Source organism: Chiloscyllium punctatum, chromosome 16 (genome assembly GCF_047496795.1).
Source record: "Chiloscyllium punctatum isolate Juve2018m chromosome 16, sChiPun1.3, whole genome shotgun sequence".
Classification (NCBI taxonomy): domain Eukaryota; kingdom Metazoa; phylum Chordata; class Chondrichthyes; order Orectolobiformes; family Hemiscylliidae; genus Chiloscyllium; species Chiloscyllium punctatum.
The window spans coordinates 77,338,843-77,347,776 of NC_092754.1; the positions used below are offsets into that span (position 1 = coordinate 77,338,843).

Consider the following 8,934-nt stretch of genomic DNA (forward strand, 5'->3'; position numbering starts at 1 on the left):
GTGTCAACATCTCTGACGTTAGAGTCAAAATTTAAGTCACATCTACTCCATGGAGGGTCTTCTCATTTCGGAACATGCTGACATGAAAACATCTAGCTCTGATAACAAAAATTTTTTCATTAAACTGTGAGTATGTTTAACTAAGCAATTCAGACCGCCAAAATGAATAATTGGCATTTGGTTCTTCAAGCTGAGCTCTCCACACCAACCGCTCCAACGAAGGTCGTGGATAAGATCCCCATCGATTATCTTGGTCAATTTTAGTCTCAGCAACAACCAATTGTTCTGCACAATGGTACCCCACAAGCAGAGGGCTAAGTCTGATTTTCATCGTTAATTTTAAAATTCAGGTCTTAATGCACAGTTTCTTACGAATGTGGACAGCAGAAGACCGTTAACATTCTATTTCTAATATTTCCAGAAAATTCTACTCCGCTGATATCGCCTTGCCTTATCACACCTCAAGCCAGGAACCTGGATCAGTCGAGATCCTTTCCACACATGGAGTTGCTTTTTCTAATTCATTGACTACTGATATACTAGATTATTGGCCTAGAGAGTCAGTTGTAAATTAGGTTGAACTTTCTCAGCTTGACTTTCAATTGATTTTTTAAAAAATCATCATCTACAGGTAATGTATTGCATTGCTTCTTGTTTTGCTTAATTCCAAACCCCCGCTCCCGAACATCCAAATTTCACGATAGTTCGACAAATGTTTTGAAACTGATTCATGTTGGAAGTTGGTGGCTTTTTGTGTCTCGACATATAATTTATTTTATTAGACGTCTTGAAATTACTTCGGATTCTTTACAGTTGAAAATTTAGTTTCGATTGAATGCAAAGCTCAAGCTCCACGGAATCGAAATTCTGCAAAGGAATTAATGACTTTTGAAAAATTCAACGCTGTGAACAGGACTCGAACCTGCGCAGGAAGATCCCATTGGATTTCAAATCCAACGCCTTAACCTCTCGGCCATCACAGCTCCGACAAAATTGCCAATTTTCATAGTAAAAGAACTGAATTAATGAAATACGTAATTTGAAGAACAAATTGTAAGACCCAAAGATTTCGCCAAATCCTTTGCTGGGACTCAGACGAACGTTACCTTAGCAGATTGACAGGCTTTCATCGCAAACTAGATTTTGACACAGCTGAAGTTGTGGGAATGATTCTTCATCGAATTTTAGAGTCACGGATGTACACCACATGAAGAGAGGATCATTGTCTCACTGCGTCCGATCGACTTTGACTCAATTGCTCATCATCTGGTGCCAAAGTTGTTTTTTAACATTCATCAAAATATGGTATTAGAAATACTGATGCTAAGTCCATAAACACTAGCTATATTCGTAAAATCAAAATCGGAATTAGAAAGAATGCAGAACCAATTTTCAGGAATGGATCCAGCAACTAATCCGTAAGTTCGGACATCAGGTAATGAACTTGTGAGTACAAGAGAGGAAGATTGACCGAAGATTTGGAACTTGAAATCGTCTTGACGGAATTATTTGCAAAGCTTTTGCGGTTGTTCTAGAGTCATCAAGTCCTTGAACAATACAACATGGAAAGTGGCCCTTCTTTCCAACTTGCCCACGGTGGACAGTTGTCCTATATTAATAGGTCCCATTTGCCAACATTTGGCCCACATCCCTCTAAACCTTGTTACTCATATATCCAACCAGATGCCATTAAATGTTACAGTTGTACCAGTCTCCAACAATTTCTCTGGCAGCTCATTCTGGACACGACTGAAAAAGTTGCCCCTGACGTCCCTTTTAAATCCTTACCCACTAATTTTAAAACGATATTTTCTAAATTTTGACTTACTCACCAGCAGGAAAACACCTTGACGAGTAAACCTATCCATGTCCCTCATGATTTAATAATTAGCAAGGATTTGACTTTATCACACTTATCAGGAGGGAGATGTGTGGAGATTATTTATCGAAGGTTTGAAGTAGAAAGTCTGATGTACAGATTTTTAGAATTGCATCTTGGAGAAGTTTTTACTGAGTCATTGAAGTCTAGTAGCAGTTGTAGAAGTCTGTTGTGAAAGCTGCAGAAGGATTTCAGGGCACGAGAGCGAAGCATTATTTCCAATGTATTGTGGCTCAGTTCGACCGCACTTGGACTGCAGTATGAGGAATTATAATCCTCAATTTAGGAAAGATACTAATGCCATATGAGGAATACCACGAATGGTGATTAGCCTTGATATCATGGATGAACGTTAGTCCTGTGAATTGAAATTGGGCAAATCCGGTCTTTTTTTTTAACAGTTTCAAAACAAGAGAGGCAATTTCGTTGAGAGTTGCAAAATATTTGAAGAGGTAAACAGGTAAATTTTGTTCCCTCATTGGTGAATCTAGAAGCAGGAGAGGACAATTTTAAAATGAAGCATTGTGATTTATGACCAGGATGAGAACTATTGATTTTTGTCTTAGCCTTGAGAAGTCTCGCTATTCAGCACTACAGTGAGCCTTGGATATTTGGTCTTTGAATGCATCACTATCAGCCTGACCCGCCGACACTTACTGCATCACTATAGACCTGACCCCTCACACTTACCCCCTTAATATCAGCGTGAACCCCTCAAACTTACTGCATCACTATCCATCTGGCGCCCTCACATTTACTGCGCCACTTTCACTTGGAGACCCTCATTTTGACTGGGTCATTATTAGTCTGATTGCCAAACACTTACTTTGTCCTATCAGTCACGCCCTTACACTTCCTATATTACTATTACCCTGACTCCTTACACTTACCGTGTCACTACAACACTGCTTCCTCAAACTTACTATGTCACTATCACCTTGACCCTCTCACATTTACTGCACCACAATCACACTGACCACCTCACACCTCCTGCTTCACTATGAGCTTCAACACTCACACTGACAGTGTCACTAATAGCCTGACCCCTCATACTTACTGCGTTGGTATCTCTCTGATCCCCTCAGAATTACTGCATCACAATCACTCTGACCCCTCATACTTAATGCGTCACTATCCCTCTGGCACCCTCATACTTCCTGCATCACTCACACCCTGACACATGCGCACCTACTGCATCCCTATCAGCCAAACCCCACTCACTCATGGCGTCACTCTCCCTCTAACTTGCTCACACTTAATATATCCCCATCACCTTGACACTCTCTCACTTAGTGCATCAATATCAGCCTGACCCCCTCATGCTTACTGCATCAATATCAGCCTGACCCACTCATACTTACAGCATCACTATCACCTTGACACCCCAAACTTAGTGAGTCCAGATCACACCGAACCTTTCACTCTTCTTGCATCACCTTCAGCCAGACCCTGCACACTCCTCATACTTGCTGCATCACTATAACTCTATCCCACCCAAACCGTGTTTCACTATCACCCTGACAACTCATACTCACTGCACCACGAAATTCCTGACTCCATCACAATTCGTATATCATTATTAGCCTGACCTCTTACACTTACTGTGTCACTCTCAGCCTGTCCCCTCACATTTCCTGTGTTACTCTCAATCTGACACCCTCAAAATGTCTGCATCACTGTCACTCCGAACACGTCACACGTACTGCATGGGTGTCTACCTGAAACCTCACGCTTATTGCCTCACTATCATCCTGAGCGGCTCGCACTTACTGCGTCACTAGCACACCAACACTCTTACCTTTACTGCGTCACTATCGGCCTGACACCTCACACTTACTGCATCACTATTAGCCTGACCCGCTCACACGTTTTGCGTCACTACTACCCTGACCCCCTCACAATTGCTGTGTCGCCATTAGCCTGAGCCCCTCACTATCACGCTGATCAAGCTCACAATTACAGCATCACTATCAACCTGACCCCCTCACACTTTCTCTGTCATTATCACCCTGACCCTTTCACACGCAATGCATGACTGTCACACTGAGACACTCACATTTTCTGCGTCGTTATCAGTCGGACCCGCCAGCACACAGCGTCACTATCAACCTGGCCCCTCACACTTGCATGCCTCAATATCAGTGTGAACCCCTCACACTTACTGCATCACTATCCATCTGCCATCCTCACACTTATTGCACCAGTTTCACCTTGACATCCTCATTTTTACTGCATCACTATCAGCCTGACAGCCACACACATATTGCGTCACTATCAGTGATGCCCTCACACTTCCTATGTTAATATCACGCTCACTCCTAAAACCTACTGCATCACTATCAGCCTGACTCCATCACACTTTTTGTGTCTGTACCAGACTCACGCCTCACGCTTATCATGTTGCTAAAACTCTGCCCCATCACACTGACTGCGTCAATGTCACCCTGACCCACTCACACCTTTTGTATCAGTTTCAGTCTGACGCCTCGCATTTACTGTATAACTTAAACTCTCCCCCTCACACTGACTGTGTAACTCTCAGCCTGACCCCTTCATACTGACTGCGTCAATATCAGTCTGACCCCTCAGACTTACTGCGTCACTCTCACCCTGACCTCCTCACATATACTGTGTCACTATCACCCTGACCCACTCACACAGTCTTTGCCAATTTCACCTTGACGGCCTTATTTTTATTGCGGCCCCATCAGCCTAACAGCCACACATTATTGCGTCACTTTCAGTCACGCCCTCACACTTCCCATGTTATTATCACCCTGAATCCTTACACTTATTGTGTCATTATCAGGCTGACCCCTCACACTTACTGTGTCACTATCAACCTGACTCCATCACATTTATTGTGTCAGTATCAGACTGACGCCTCACACTTATCTTGTCACTAAAACACTGCCCCGTCACATAGACTGTGTCACTATCAGCCTGACCCCCTCACACTTACTGCTTCACAATCGCAATGCCCCTCTCTCACTTACGACGTCATTTAAACCCTGACACCCCACACTTGCTGTGGCACTCTCACACTGAGGGCCGTACACTTAGTATCACTGTCATCCTGACCCCTTCCACTAACTGCATCATTATCACACTGGTATCTCACACCCACTGTGTCACTGTCATCCTGACCCCTTACACTTACTGCGTCACTATCACACTGGTATCTCACACCCACTGTGTCACTATCATCCTGAGCCACTTACACCTATTACGTCACTATCACTTTGACCCCAACACACTAACTGCATCAATATCAGCCTGACCATTTCACACATACTGCGCCACTACCAGGTTGACTCCCTCACATATGCTGCGTCACTATCAGGCTTACCCACTCATACTTACTGTGTCACTATCACCCTGACTCCCCACTCTTACTGCGTCAAGATCATTGTGCCCCCGTACACTTACAGCGTAACTATCATCCTGACAACGTCACACTTACTGCGTCAAGATCAGCCTGATCCCCTCAAAGTTAATGCGTCACTATCAGCTTCAACACTCACATTTACTGCGTCACTTCTAGCACTACCCCTGCACACTTACTACATCTCTAACCGCCTTACCCCCTCACATTTACTTCATCACTATCAGCCTGAGACACTCACACTTACAGCTTTACTACAACCTGGCCCTGACCCTGTGACCCTGACCCCTTACCCATACTGAGTCACTATAAGCCTGGCCCTCAAATGTTCTGCATCACTATCGCACTGACATCTCACACTCACTGCGTCACTATCACCTGCCCCCTCACAATTACTGCTTCACTACAACCTGAGCCCCTGAAAGCATCTGCGTAACTGTCACCCTGACCACATCACACTTGCCATGTCACCATCACAATGACACATTCAACAGTCTGCTTCACTGTCATCCTGACACCTAACACTCACTGGATCACTACCATCCTCCCCCTCATACTGACCTGTCACTATCATCCAAAGCTGCTCACACTTATTGTATTCCTATCACTCTGGTCCCAACACACTTACTGCATCACTATCAGCCTGACACTCGCACACTTCCCGCATCACTATCAGCCTGACACCTCACAATTTCACCGTGTCTTTCAGTCTGACTCCTCACATTTCCTACATCACTATCACCCTGTCACTGAACACTTACTGGCCAGTATTAGCCTGACGCCCTGAACATACTGCATCAATATCAGCCTGAACACTCACCCTTACTCTGTCACCATCACACTGACCCCCTCACTCTCATTGCATCACTATCACCCTGTACCCTCTCACTTCCTGCATTAGGATCACTCTGACTCACTGACACTTGTTGCATCACTATGAGCCTGACCTCTCACACATACTGTGACACTATCAGCTTGACCCCCTCACACTTACTGCTTCACTATCAGACTGACCCCTCACACTTACCGCATCACTAACAGCCTGACACCTCACACTTTCTGCGTCACTATTCCCCTAGCACTTCACTTTTATTGGCCACTATCTGCCTGACGCTCTCAACTTACTGTGTCACTACTAGCCTGAACGCACACACTTACTCCCTCACTATCACCCTGACTGTCTCACACTCACTGCGTCAGTCTCTGCCTGACCCCATCACACTTACTACGTCACTTTCACCCTGTCCCCTCCCACTTTATGCGTCAGGATCAACATGAAACAGTAACACTTACTGCATCACTATCAGCCTGATCTCCTTCCAATTACTGCGTCACTATCAGCCTGACCACTCACTCTTACTGCGTCACTGTCACACGGACCCCTCACACGAAGTGCGTCACTATTGGTCTGATCCCTCAGACTTACTGCATCATTTTCACTCTGACCCCCCTCACTGTATAACTATCGGCCTGATCCACTCACACAGTCTGCGTCACTATTACGCTGGCACCTCACCCTCATTGTGTCACTATCATCCTCACTCCATCAGTTACTGTCAGCCTGATCCCGTGTAATGGAAAAGTATCATTTTTTTGTGAAATCTATGAAAGCATGGTTGAAACAAAGAAGTATGGACCTAACTTTACAAAAAGACAGAAAAAATGTAAAGTTCAACCTAATTTACAGCTGACTCTCAAGGCCAATAATCTATTATATCAGCAGTCAATGAATTAGAAAAAAACAACCCCATGCGTGGAAAGGAACTCGACTGATCCAGGTTCCTGCCTTGAGGTGTGATAAGGCAAGGCAATATATAGTATAAAGGGAATATGTGAAAACCGTCAGGCTCCATTTTATGAGGCGTCTTGCAAATGTGTCGGGTCCATTCTACAAATGTCAAAAATAAACTTTTTCTTTGTTCTTGGTAGCATTTGCATCGAGTCGATTGAAATTCCACGGCAGTAAACTCGGGGGCTCGTCTGGGACCCTGCGACTGGGTAAGATTTTGAAGATTCCCAGGAGGTATACGCGCCACTGCCTTGAAGGTCTTTCACTTCATCTCGAGCGCTGAATTGGCCCCTTTGAGTGAGAGGACTGGGGATAAGTGGATCGCCCCAGAGTCGCGTTCCGAATTGAATCGGTTCAGGGTAAGAGTTGTTGCTAAAGTAATCCGACATAGAGACTTGTTCGAAGAGAGTCGACGAACCAGGAAGAGGGACCAGTGAACTCTCGCGCAGTATTCGAGTAAAACTCAAGGGAAAGGATTGCCGTCTCTAGAGAGTTGAAGTGACAGCAAGACTAACGGTGGTTTGAGACTTGGAGTCAACATGGGCAGCGTTGGAGTCGCCAAAGCCGGACCGGTTACTTGGGTTCTTGGTTTGTGAAAACCAAGGCAATGAGGCGGTAGTGCCCAATGAGGGGGGACTTCCGGAGGTAAAAGCAAGTTATATTGGCAAAGAGAAGATTATGATATCCTGAGAGAAGAGAGAGAGAGAGAGATTGACAGACAGAGAGACAGCTGCTCGTTGGATGCTGCCTGAACTGCTGTGCTCTTCCAGCACCACTAATCCAGTATTTGGTTTTCAGCATCTGCAGTCATTGTTTTTGCCCAGACAGAGAGACAGACAGAGAGAGATGAACACTTTTCCAATATCCATGAAAATCGGCTCCAGCAAGAGCGAACAAAAAGAGGGTCGACAGACAACTCAGAATGGTCAAGAAAAAATACAATATATGCTAAATAATTATGGCCCAGTTTCTGTAAGGCAGTTAAAAATATAAATCAAGGAATGTGTTTTTCTGGAGGAACGAAGTTTTAGTAATATTCAGTTGCAAATGCTGAGGTCACCGTTGGAGGAGAGAGAGAAGGAGAAACGGAAGGGTAAAATAGAACCTGTGAATTGGAGTGCTTATCACATGTTGAAGGCTGAGCCTGATCTCAGGGAAAGAAAATCTCGAAATAAAGATAGATCAAGTACACGTACAAACACCAGTGCACATGCACACACACACGGAAAACAAACTAATGAAGCTGGACAGTGTCTTAAGACTGGATCAGATCCTGACCTTAATGGGTGCCCTCGAAGAGCTACAGCCCCCCTACGAGATCCACTTCAGGAAGATTCCAAGTCAACGGTCGCCGCCTCAGGGTCTGCTGATTCACCAATAGCATATCGTACCCACAATCAATTGAAGCAAGAATCCCTAAAGAAGTCGAGAAAATGTCCCAGTACCTTTAGCGCCTCACGAAAGTCGATTACGTCTATTGTGGCCTGATACCACCCAAGGACATAACGACAGCAGAGATCACACCGGATGAGGCACACCTGAGGAGCAGCTTCATCAATGGAATCAAGTACGAAACAACAAAATAGGTAATAATATACGTCTATTAACTGGGACACGGGAAAGTTGAATTTGATAGAGCAATACGTGATACATGCTGAAAAACTACTGGCTCAAGTGAACCATAACCGGAAATTAAAGATGGAACAGCAATCACATGAACCTCAGCTTATTATGATGCAAATGGTCGTTCAGCCATTGGAGGGAGGGACTGCGGGAAAAGAGAGAGGCACAGGTGGAGTTCACAAAAGAGGAAGGGATCGTGGAAGTGCGCTTGCAGAGATAGATCTGGCTGGTGTTTTGTTTGCGGAGCAATGGACCACT

The 8,934-nt window shown here is 44.8% G+C and overlaps 1 non-coding gene across 1 annotated transcript; it reads right to left on the minus strand.

Moving 5' to 3' along the window:
- Window positions 1-901: 901 nt before the first annotated feature.
- trnas-uga (transfer RNA serine (anticodon UGA)) lies at window positions 902-983 on the minus strand. Its single transcript has one exon. It is a non-coding gene; the product is annotated as a tRNA-Ser (tRNA).
- Between the last annotated feature and the right edge of the window lie 7,951 nt (window positions 984-8,934).